The sequence below is a fragment of the Prionailurus bengalensis genome, chromosome A3 (assembly GCF_016509475.1).
Source record: "Prionailurus bengalensis isolate Pbe53 chromosome A3, Fcat_Pben_1.1_paternal_pri, whole genome shotgun sequence".
Taxonomy (NCBI): domain Eukaryota; kingdom Metazoa; phylum Chordata; class Mammalia; order Carnivora; family Felidae; genus Prionailurus; species Prionailurus bengalensis.
In genome coordinates, this window is record NC_057354.1 from 125,204,638 (window position 1) to 125,215,140 (window position 10,503).

The window sequence follows — 10,503 nt, forward strand, 5'->3', positions numbered from 1 at the left end:
TGTAAAGATCATTTAGTAGTTAAGTAATGAGTTCATCAAGAATAATTCAACATAGGGGAGGGGGAGAAAAAGAATAATTCAAGGTAAGATGTGTCTGTTGACCTTCGGAGGGGAACCAAAGAGAAAGCAAGCAGACTGCGGCTTATAAAACACACGACTAAAAATTTTCTCCTGAAAATACACCACTCTGCATCTTGCTGAGAATGTAGCAGTAGTGGCCATGTACACATACATCATATAGACCTAACACAACCAAAAAACATACTTTACACGTTTTTTAAAGGGAGAACAATTGTGTGGCTGCAATCTCATAAACACCCACCACCAAAATGAAGCGTAAACTAGGAAAGTACAGTTGTGTTTGGGGTATGCCCAGTTTGGGGTAGTAGAGGGTATTTTACTGATATCTGTATCGTTTTAGAAGATTTCCAAATCAGGGATAACTTCTCTGAGCTAGGCCTCACTTTGTTTCTGTATAAAAACTGAAATAGAGGGCCACCTGGGTGGCTCAGTCAGTTAAGCATCCGACTTAACTCAGGTCGTGATCTTGTGTTTATGAGTTCTAGCCCTGCGCCAGGCTCCATGCTGACAGCTCAGAGCTGGAGCCTACTTCAGTTTCTGCGACTCCCTCTCTCTCTGCCCCTGCCCTGCTCACACTCTGTCTCTCTGTCTCTCAAAAAATAAATGTTAAAAAATAAATAAATAGAGGGGTGCCTGGGTGGCCCAGTTGGTTAAGCATCTAACTCCTGATCTTGGCTCAGGTCATGATCTTGTGGTTCCTAGGATCAAGCTTCGTGTCAGGCTCTGTGACAGCATGGAGGCTGCTGGGGATTCTCTCTCTTTGCCTCTCCCCTAGCTTGTGTGCGCACTTGCCTGTTCTCTCTCTCTCTCTCAAACTTAAAAAAAAAAATTGAGCTTTTGCAAGAGAGCCATTGGTTCCTTAGTTGTTGGTTTAATTCTGTTCTGTTGAAGGTCATGCTAAGGTGTATTTAGATATTAACCAAACTTAATAGCTATTTTTCAGGAGTGAGATTACATCAAAATGTGAACACATTAGGTCCCTGACTTGGGCCCATTTTAGGGGTGGGGGTGGTGTTTGCCTGCAATCCACAGCCAAGCTTTGTGGGCCCAACTGGGCATTGTTCCTCCTGGAGTGGAAATGGGCCATCATGACCTTTAATCACGACTTCATTTAAAGCAGCTTTATCTTGTGGAAAAGGACACTGGCCTTGGAGTTTATAGAGAACAGTAACAATGTGTTAATCCCAATCATTTCCCCTAAGGAAGGGGAAAAAACTTAAGATTGTTAAGGGGTCATGTTTCCAGTAAAGGGAAATCTGTTGTCACAGAACAGTTAAATATCCTAGTGAATATATGCCAAAATTGTTTGCTTTAAAAGGTAATTTTTTTTTCTTCTGTCTGCTAGTTCTGGAGAAAAACAGTAGTAGTTTAGTATATTTGACGCTAAAATTCAGGTAGAGATAACATTGAAGATAAACATTTAAACATTTGGCCTTGTTTTCTTTCTAAATAGGAAGCAACTTTGCCTTAATTAAGTAGCTCATAAATGTCAGCATTCTGACTTCTAAGTTTGGCCCTCCCTCTGAAATTCCCACCAAAAAGTCTCTTGAGATCCTGATGCTGGCCTAAATCCCAAAGTCCTGTTATGCTTTTTAACTTCAGTTTTGGTTTTTATCATCCAACATTGTTGACTACCCAACCTCTTGGCTTTCACAACTTTTTGTGGGGGTTCTCCTACCTTCATTGTCTGCAATTTGCTTCTGTCGCTTTTCCACTTCCATCTGCTCCTGTCCACTCTGCTTTGGTTTTGGCCTTCTACACATTCTCAGCACTTACTGCTATGAATGTGGCTGTAGAAGCTCCATAAAGTTCCAAGTGTTTCTGAGGCCTATCAAACAAAATTCAGGTCATGTGAGGCCCTTGTTCCCAAAACCGAGCTCACTGGAACATGTGTTTTCCTGGCATCATTAGCACATTTTATGCAATGGAAAGAGCGTGGTCTTAGGGGTCATCTGCTGAGTTCAGTACCCAGTTCACACTCTGTGGCCTTGAGCAAATGTTTAATTCAACCGATAAATTTTGAGTGTATATTTTGTCCCAGGTACAAGAGACATAGAGATGGGCATAGTAGTAAAAATTCCCTGGTCTCCTTTGAGTGGGGAAAGGCAATTTAAAACTACATAGTAAATTAGTGATAGAACTATAGAAAAAAAGAATGGGGTGGGTACAATTTTTGTGGATGTCATGAAAGGCCACACTTAGAATAATGTGATATGTGAATGAAACCTGAAGGAGGAACAACATCTTAGAGGGACCTGCAGGAGAACCCTTGGAGTGTTCAAGAAATAGCCAGCTTGAGTGAAGAGAGTAGAAAGGGAGCAGCATGGAGAGCAGTGGGCCGTGAGCTCAGGGAGGTATTGGGTTGGCCGCTGTATGTAGTTCATCGTGAAGACTTTTAGTAGGAGGGGAGCCTACTGGAGGGTTCTGAACAGATGAGAGTCCTAAAATGACTTGTGGTATAGCTTCTCTGAATCTTCTCTGGGAAAAGTCTCTGATGGCTCAGATTTGTAAATAATAAGTGATACAATTCATGTGCAGAATCTAGAGTGCCTGGCACATAAAAAAATCAGTAGTTCTTATAAAACAGGTTGGGTTACATACAGGAGTTGTTGAGAAATCAGATACTGGATTCAGACAGGCTTGGTTTTCAATTTCAGTTCTGCCACTGATACACCGTGAGTCTGGCCAAGTCACTTAGCCTCTGTGAGCTTTAGTAGCACCATATGACTTCATAAGAGAAGGCATTGTGTACAGTGCTTAGCACAACAGCAGACTTACAGCAAGTCCTCAATACATCCATATATGTTGAAAAATTTTTAAATATTAGACGGTTTTAGTAAATTAGGTAGATTTTGTAAATTGGCCATTCTCTCTTCCAATCATTTGGCAAATGGGCTACCAATGAATTAGCTTTGAAAAATTATTTGTTGCGGAGCCCCACAGTGGGAGGTTCGTTCAATCCCACAACCCTGGGGTCATAACCTGAGCTGAAATGAGGAGTCAGACCCTCAACTGACTGAGCCACCCTGGAGCCCCATAAAGAAGAAGATAATTTTTAAAATTACAAGTATACCCATTCAGTTACTATTTCTGGTGCTTTTCATTCTTTTTGTAGATCTACATTTCCATCTGGTATCATTTTTTCACACTGAGTAGAGCCTGCTTAAGATTCTCTCTCTCTAGGGAAAATGGGTGATGGGCATTGAGAAGGGCACTTGGTGCAGTGAGCCCTGGGTGTTGTATGTAAGCAACAAATCACGGGAATCTATCCCCAAAACCAAGAACACACTGTACTTACTGTATGTTAGTCAACTTGACAATAAATTATATATATATATATATTAAAAAAAAAAAAGTATTCTCTCTCTCTCTCCTGCTCCATGCTCTGCGTAGAGACTTCCTGAGATTCTCTCTCTCTAAAACAACATTGAAAAACATTATCTTCTTTAAAAGATAATTAACTGTTAACCAAAAATAAGTGTCACAGAGAGTCGACACAAGGAATCTAGTCAGCCACTCATGTGCAAGTGAGTTACTTAACCGTCATTCAGCTGGCAGGAGGGCCAGGGAATATAAGTCAGGTTTCCTGATGCCTTGTCCAGATTTTGCACTACCTAACTGAATGACGACAGATAGAAAACTCCTTTCAAACAGACCGGAAACTCTTACTCTTTCTGGTTTCCAGGTCAGAAACTCTTCTTCCTTTTCAGTCCTTCCTCTCTCCATTCCTTGCTCACACACCCCCTCGTGACAATATTTACACAGCGCTCTATAGCTGCCAACTCTTCCGTGTCTGTTACCTCCCTTGATCCTAAGAACAACTCCAAGAAATGCCTAGGTCAGGGGTTTGCATCTTCTTGATTTTATGGATGCAGAAACTGAATCTCGGACCGGAGTTAAATTCCCCGGGATGAGGGATTCATAGCTTGGTGAAGGCAGGGCTGAAATTTCAATCTTCTGACTCTAGCGTGTGTGCTCATTCCATCAGCCCTAAGTTGCGTCTCTCGTGTGCCTGAATCCCATGTTGCTTGGGCATTCATTTTACTTCTCAATTATTTTCTCACACAGGCCGATTTTGTCCCTCAATATAGAATTCTAGATTGTCAGGTTTTTGTTTTTCATTCAGTACCTTGAAGATGTTGCTGCACTGTCTTTTTGTACACATTGTCTCTACTGAGAAATTTTCCATCATCCTTAACTTTGTTCTTTTTTTTTTTTTTCAACGTTTATTTATTTTTTTGGGGACAGAGAGAGACAGAGCATGAACGGGGGAGGGGCAGAGAGAGAGGGAGACACAGAATCGGAAACAGGCTCCAGGCTCTGAGCCATCAGCCCAGAGCCTGACGTGGGGCTCAAACTCACAGACCGCGAGATTGTGACCTGGCTGAAGTCGGACGCTTAACCGACTGCGCCACCCAGGCACCCCCCCCCCTTTTTTTTTTTTTTGAGGCGTGGGGAGGGTCAGAGGAAGAGAGCAAATCTTAAGTAGGCTCCACACCCAGCATGGAGCCCAACATCAACATGGGCTCAAACTCACAAACCATGAGATCATGACCTGAGCTGAAATCAAGAGTTGGATGCTTAACCAACTGAGCCACCCAGGTACCCCTTGTTCATTTTTTTTTTTTTTTAACTTTTGGTGATTAAAAGTTTTGCTCTGTCACTGTTTTCAAGCAATTTTTAAATAATGTTCCTTGATTTTTTTTAAATGTACAATGTACATTAAAAGATGTAAGGTTTTATGTGTGTGTGTTTCTTGTGCTTGAAGCTCATTGGGCTTACAGGTTTCATCAAGTTTCAATTTTTTTTCGGCCATTATTTCTTCACATATTACTTCTGTCTTCTCCTCCTTCAGGGATTATGTACAGCTGGAAAGATAAGGATAAGCTTCCTATAATGAAGCGATTTGAGATAGGCTTTGAGAATTGGCCAGGATTTGAACTGGTGGAGATGTGGGTAGAACATTTGATAACTTATTATTTTGAGAGACAGCAGAGCAAGCACGAAGTGGGGAGAGGAAGAGATTCCCAAGCAGGCTCTGCACTGCCCCATGTGGAGCTTGAACCCAGGAACCATAAGATTGTGACCTGAGCTGAAGTCAAGAGTCAGACGCTTAACCGACTGAGCCAGCCAGGTGCCCCTTGATAACGCATTTAATACAAGGGGATCAAGAGAGGAAAGAGGACACCAATCTCAGCCCATGTGGCTGGGAGAATACTGTTTCCACAGGCAGAAATGAGGACTAATGGAGGTTATTAAAGAGGAAGATGTTGAGGGGCACCTGGCTGGCTCAGTCGGTAGAGCATGTGACTCTTAATCTCAGGGTTATGAGTTCAACCCCCATGTCGGGTGTAGAGATTACTTAAAAATAATTCTTTTTTAAAAAAGAGGAAGTTGAGTTCATTCTATGGTTGAGCCTGAGATGCTTTTGTGACCTGTGACTAGAGAGTACAGCAGGCAGAGTTATTAATGTAAGTCTATTGCTCAGGAACAGGATTGGGATAAGAGACCCGGATTTGGGAATTACCAGTAGAGAGGTGGCAGCTGAAACCACAATGCGTGGAATTCTTAACATGATGGCCAAAGAAGAGGCCAAAGAAGGCCTGGTCATTGAGACATTCTACTTCTAGCAATTTATTATAGGAAAAGATTAATAGTTCACAACAATTCATAAAAGGAGATTCATTGAAGCACTCTTTATAATCAAAAACAAACTAGAAATGACATGTCCCACAATGGAGAATTGCTTAAATAAGTGGAATATACGATAGGATACAATACACCCATTAAAAATGATGATTTAGAAGAATATAACAAAAAATGTTCACTTTACAAACAAAAAGCAAGTAATAAGATCACAATATACAGTGTGATGCCATTTTTAATAAAAAATATATGGCTATACAAGCAGAGAAAAAGAGATAATACCACATAGCTTATCTTTGGACAGAAGTGTTACCTATGGTCTTTATTTTCTTTTTGCTTATCTACAATTGCTAAACTCTCCACAGTATGTAGCATTACTTCTACAGCTAGGAAAAAATCTATGACAATTTCTTAAAAACTGACCTAGAAGAACTCTTGTGGATTTCGAGACTGTGTGGAGGATGGCCAGCAGGAAAGGGAGCGGAAAAGGAAGCAGACAATTCTTGGAGAATCAGGATTACATACCAGCCTTGGCCAGAGGGGCTGACACTGGGACACTTACCAAAGTGGAGCTGTCTGAACTCCTGGAAGAGGCTTTGGATTTGGTGCTCTGGGTTTTTGTGACTGCTCTTAAGAAGCGTGATGGAGAGGGGCGCCTGGGTGGCTCAGTCGGTTAAGCGTCCGACTTCGGCTCAGGTCATGATCTCACGGTCCGTGAGTTCGAGCCCCGCGTCGGGCTCTGTGCTGCCAGCTCAGAGCCTGGAGCCTGTTTCAGATTCTGTGTCTCCCTCTCTCTGACCCTCCCACATTCATGCTCTGTCTCTCTCTGTCTCAAAAATAAACATTAAAAAAAAAAATTTTAAAAGAAGCGTGATGGAGAGAGTGGTCACTCCCTGGCCCAAGAGGTCTTATGATCATACAGTCAGTCCCTCAGAGGCCTGTCTTGCACGGGGATCCGGCCTCACCGTGCACCTTCTGGGCTGGGTGGCCACTTCCTTGCACTTGCCCTTGCATCAGATCCCTGTCCAGGCCTGTTGTCGAGACCATTAGAACCAGGATGTTGCAAAGCCCCTCAGGTAGCAGTTTCCTACAGAGGTTGTTAAATGCATATTCCTAGGCCCAGTCCCAAACCATCTGAATAAGAGTATCTGGCTATCTGCCTTGTGAATCCTGAGTATTAGGAATCTGCCTTTTAATAAGCCTCCTTAGGGATTCAAGTTGCAGAACCTCTGCATTCAGGCCTGTGCAATAAACCTCCTTCCCTTAGGTTTCTGGCACACAGAGTCAGAGAGAACTGAATCTGGACGTTTCTGTAAATTAGCACAACTAAGTCTTTCGGTCACGCATCAGAAATTCCAGGATATGAGAAAATATCTTTCTGAATTCAACAGACACCATGGCCTTGCATATATGTCCTGGGAGCCTTTTGGAGCTGGGCCTCAGTACACAACCGGAAGGGAAGAATGGGCGTGGCTCTCCCTGGTGACAACTTGTCAGGAGAGGCTTTCAGAGACTTTTCCCAATCGGTCTGAGCTGAGAACTAGTGCAGCTCCGTTCTCAAAGGCCCAAGCAGCCAGAACGCAGAAATCAATCCACTGAGGCACTCCACCTGTGAAGCTGGAAAGCTGTTAGATAGTGGTCAGGAGTAGGGGTGCCTGGCTGTCCCAGTCGGTGGAGTGTGTGCCTCTTGATCTCGGGGTTGAGTGTAGAGATTACCTAAAAATAAAATCTTAAAAAAAAAAAAAAAGGTCAGAGTTAGATGGGCCAAAGGGAGGGGCCTCTGACGAAAAGCGGATCAGGATTCAGAGGCCAAAGATTATTCCCGAATCTAGACAGGAGACCTCAGGGGGCACCCATCCATCCCATTATAAAAGGTATATAAAAGGTATACGCTAGATTGTATTATGGTTTCCAAGGATTTGATGTAAAATCCTATTCCTCACACGCTGACACTGGCTTGCCCACATGACTTGCTTTGGCCAAGCACATGTGAGCGGGATTGATGTAAGCCACTTACTTGCAGCAACATTAAGATCTGCCATCTGGTTCTGCCATCTCTCACTTCCTTCCTTTGCCGCAAGACCAGCATGTTTCAGATCGGGTCTGCCTCTTGTCTGGGTGCCAGAATGAAGAAGAAGTGGAGAGGGTGCCTGGGTGGCTCAGTCAGTTGAACCAGCCAACTCTTGATTTTGGCTCAGGTCATGATCCCAGGGTGGTGGGATCATGCCCCAGGTAGGGCTCTGTGCTGAGCGTGGAGCCGGCTTAAGACTCTCTCTCTCTCTCTTTCTCTCTCTCTCTCTCTCTCTCTCTCCCACTTGTATGTGATCTCTCTCTTAAAAAAAAAAAAAGAAAGAAAGAAAAGAAAAGAGGTGGAGAAGAATTGCAGTCAACCTCTGAAGGACACATAACAGAGCAAGAAATGAACCCCTGAGATTTTGGGGTCATTATTACCATAGCCCAACCTAGTCAGAGCTGACCAGTAAAGAAATAGTTTTTTTTAGGGTTGTGAAAACAAAACAGTAGTATTCCAATGAATTTTTAAGGAAAACTACCCATATTTATTCCTTAGCCTAACCAAATAGTTTTAATGTTTACATATGCCTACATGGAAATGTGCTGAAACAGACCACTGCACTTTATGTTGCTTGTACACTTGGATTTCTTCAGAGAAGGAGCCTGGTGGTAGAGGAGGATCAACTCCCCACTAGAGGAGGCCAGAGGAAAGGGCTGTCCGTGGAGCCAGTGACCAGCACAGAGCCATCTGTTGTGAGGCAGGGAAGTGAAACTGAGCAAATCTATTTCCTTGGCATCATTAGACCGTTGGAGAAAGTAATGCCAAGTTCTTTCTTTTCTTACAGTCTGTCGTGCCTGTTTACTGTCCTGCCAAGGCAGGGGTGGATTTCAGCCCTGTTCTCTGATCTTCCATTTCCTAAAGCCTCAGTCCCACCACAGGCTGGGACCCTGCAGGCCGTAAGGTGGAGTTTACAGAATTCAGCACTGAACAATGCAGGCATCAGCTCTGCCCTCCTGGGGCCTACAGTCTGATGGCGTAGAGAAATAAACTTTTTTTTTTAAGTTTATTAATTTATTTTGAGAGAGACAGAGACAGCCTGAGGGGAGGGGCAGAGATAGAGGGAGACAGAAAGTCCCCAGCAGGCTCTGCACTGCCAGCACAGACCCTGACAAGGGGCTTGAACTCACAAAACCGTGAGATCATGACCTGAGCCGAAACCGAGAGTCGGATGCTTAATCGACTGAGCCACCCAGATACCCTTAGAAATAAATAAATCTATTATGTATCGAATCATTATAAATTGGGTAAGTCCTCCAAATGAGACACACAGGATGCTGTGATGGATTGGAAAAGCACTGACAGTACGCAAGAATCTATTTAAAACAGAATTTTTTTTTTTTTTTTAATTTTTGGGACAGAGAGAGACAGAGCATGAACGGGAGAGGGGCAGAGAGAGAGGGAGACACAGAATCGGAAACAGGCTTCAGGCTCCGAGCCATCAGCCCAGAGCCCGACGCGGGGCTCGAACTCACGGACCGCGAGACCGTGACCTGGCCGAAGTCGGACACCCAACCGACTGCGCCACCCAGGCGCCCCTAAAACAGAATTTTAAAACTGCCAACTGGGGGGGTGCCTGGGTGGCTCAGTCGGTTAAGCGTCCGACTTCGGCTCAGGTCATGATCTCACGGTCCGTGCGGTCCGTGAGTTCGAGCCCCGCGTCGGGCTCTGTGCTGACAGCTCAGAGCCTGGAGCCTGTTTCGGATTCTGTGTCTCCCTCTCTCTCTGACCCTCCCCCATTCATGCTCTGTCTCTCTCTGTCTCAAAAATAAATAAACGTTAAAAAAAAAATTAAAAAAAAATAAAACTGCCAACTGGGGAACATTAGTCAACCACAAACTCTATTTAGATGTTCATGATCACATCTTAAAAAAAAAATGAGATAGAACTGAATGTGGAGGTGAATAAAATAGCATCACATGTGGTAAGTGTAAATATTGTTTCATGCAACTGTCATTTTTGTTGTATGTATGTTATCTATGTAGTTCTTGGCTCATAATCTAAAATGTAGTTGTTACAATGGATGGTGGTAAAAATAAATTTGAAAAACTAATTAAGATATGGCCTCAGGGAAGGCTGCTGTGAGGAAGACATCGCGCTGATAACCAAGGTGGGAACATGCTTGGCGTCCTCCAGGACAGGGGGAAGGCTGGCTTGTTTGAAGCATGGAGAACAGGAATACAGTTCTGGATATGGAAGTGATGCAGAGGAGGAGGGACCGAATCCCTCTTTTTGCCATGAAAAAGAATTTGGATTTTTCTTTTTTTAAGTTCATTTATTTGAGAGGTGAGGGAGGGGCAGAGAGAGAGAGAGAGGGAGAGAGAGAATCCTAAGTGCTATCAGTGCAGAGCCCTACTGCGTGCGTGCGTGTGTGTGTGTGTGTGTGAGTGTGCACTCCATCTCACCAACCCAAACCATGAGATCTGACCTGAGCTAAAACCAAGGGTCCAGCACTTAAGGGACTGAGTCACCAAGGCACCAGCCACCCCCACCCCACCCCACCCCCAATTTGGATTTTTCTAGAAGCGAAGTTGCAAGGTTTAAGATAAGAAGTGATTTAGGGGCACCTGGATGGCTCCCACTTTGGCTCAGGTCATGATCTCACAGTTAGTGAGTTCGTGCCCCACATTGGGCTCTGTGCTGACAGCTTAGAGCCTGGGCCTGCTTGGGATTCTGTGTCTCCCTCTCCTCCCCCCTACTCCCTC

General features: G+C 44.0%; 1 non-coding gene across 1 annotated transcript; it reads left to right on the top strand.

Moving 5' to 3' along the window:
* Window positions 1-5,360: 5,360 nt before the first annotated feature.
* On the top strand, window positions 5,361-5,433 carry TRNAK-CUU. The gene has a single exon. It is a non-coding gene; the product is annotated as a tRNA-Lys (tRNA).
* The last annotated feature ends 5,070 nt before the right edge of the window (window positions 5,434-10,503 follow it).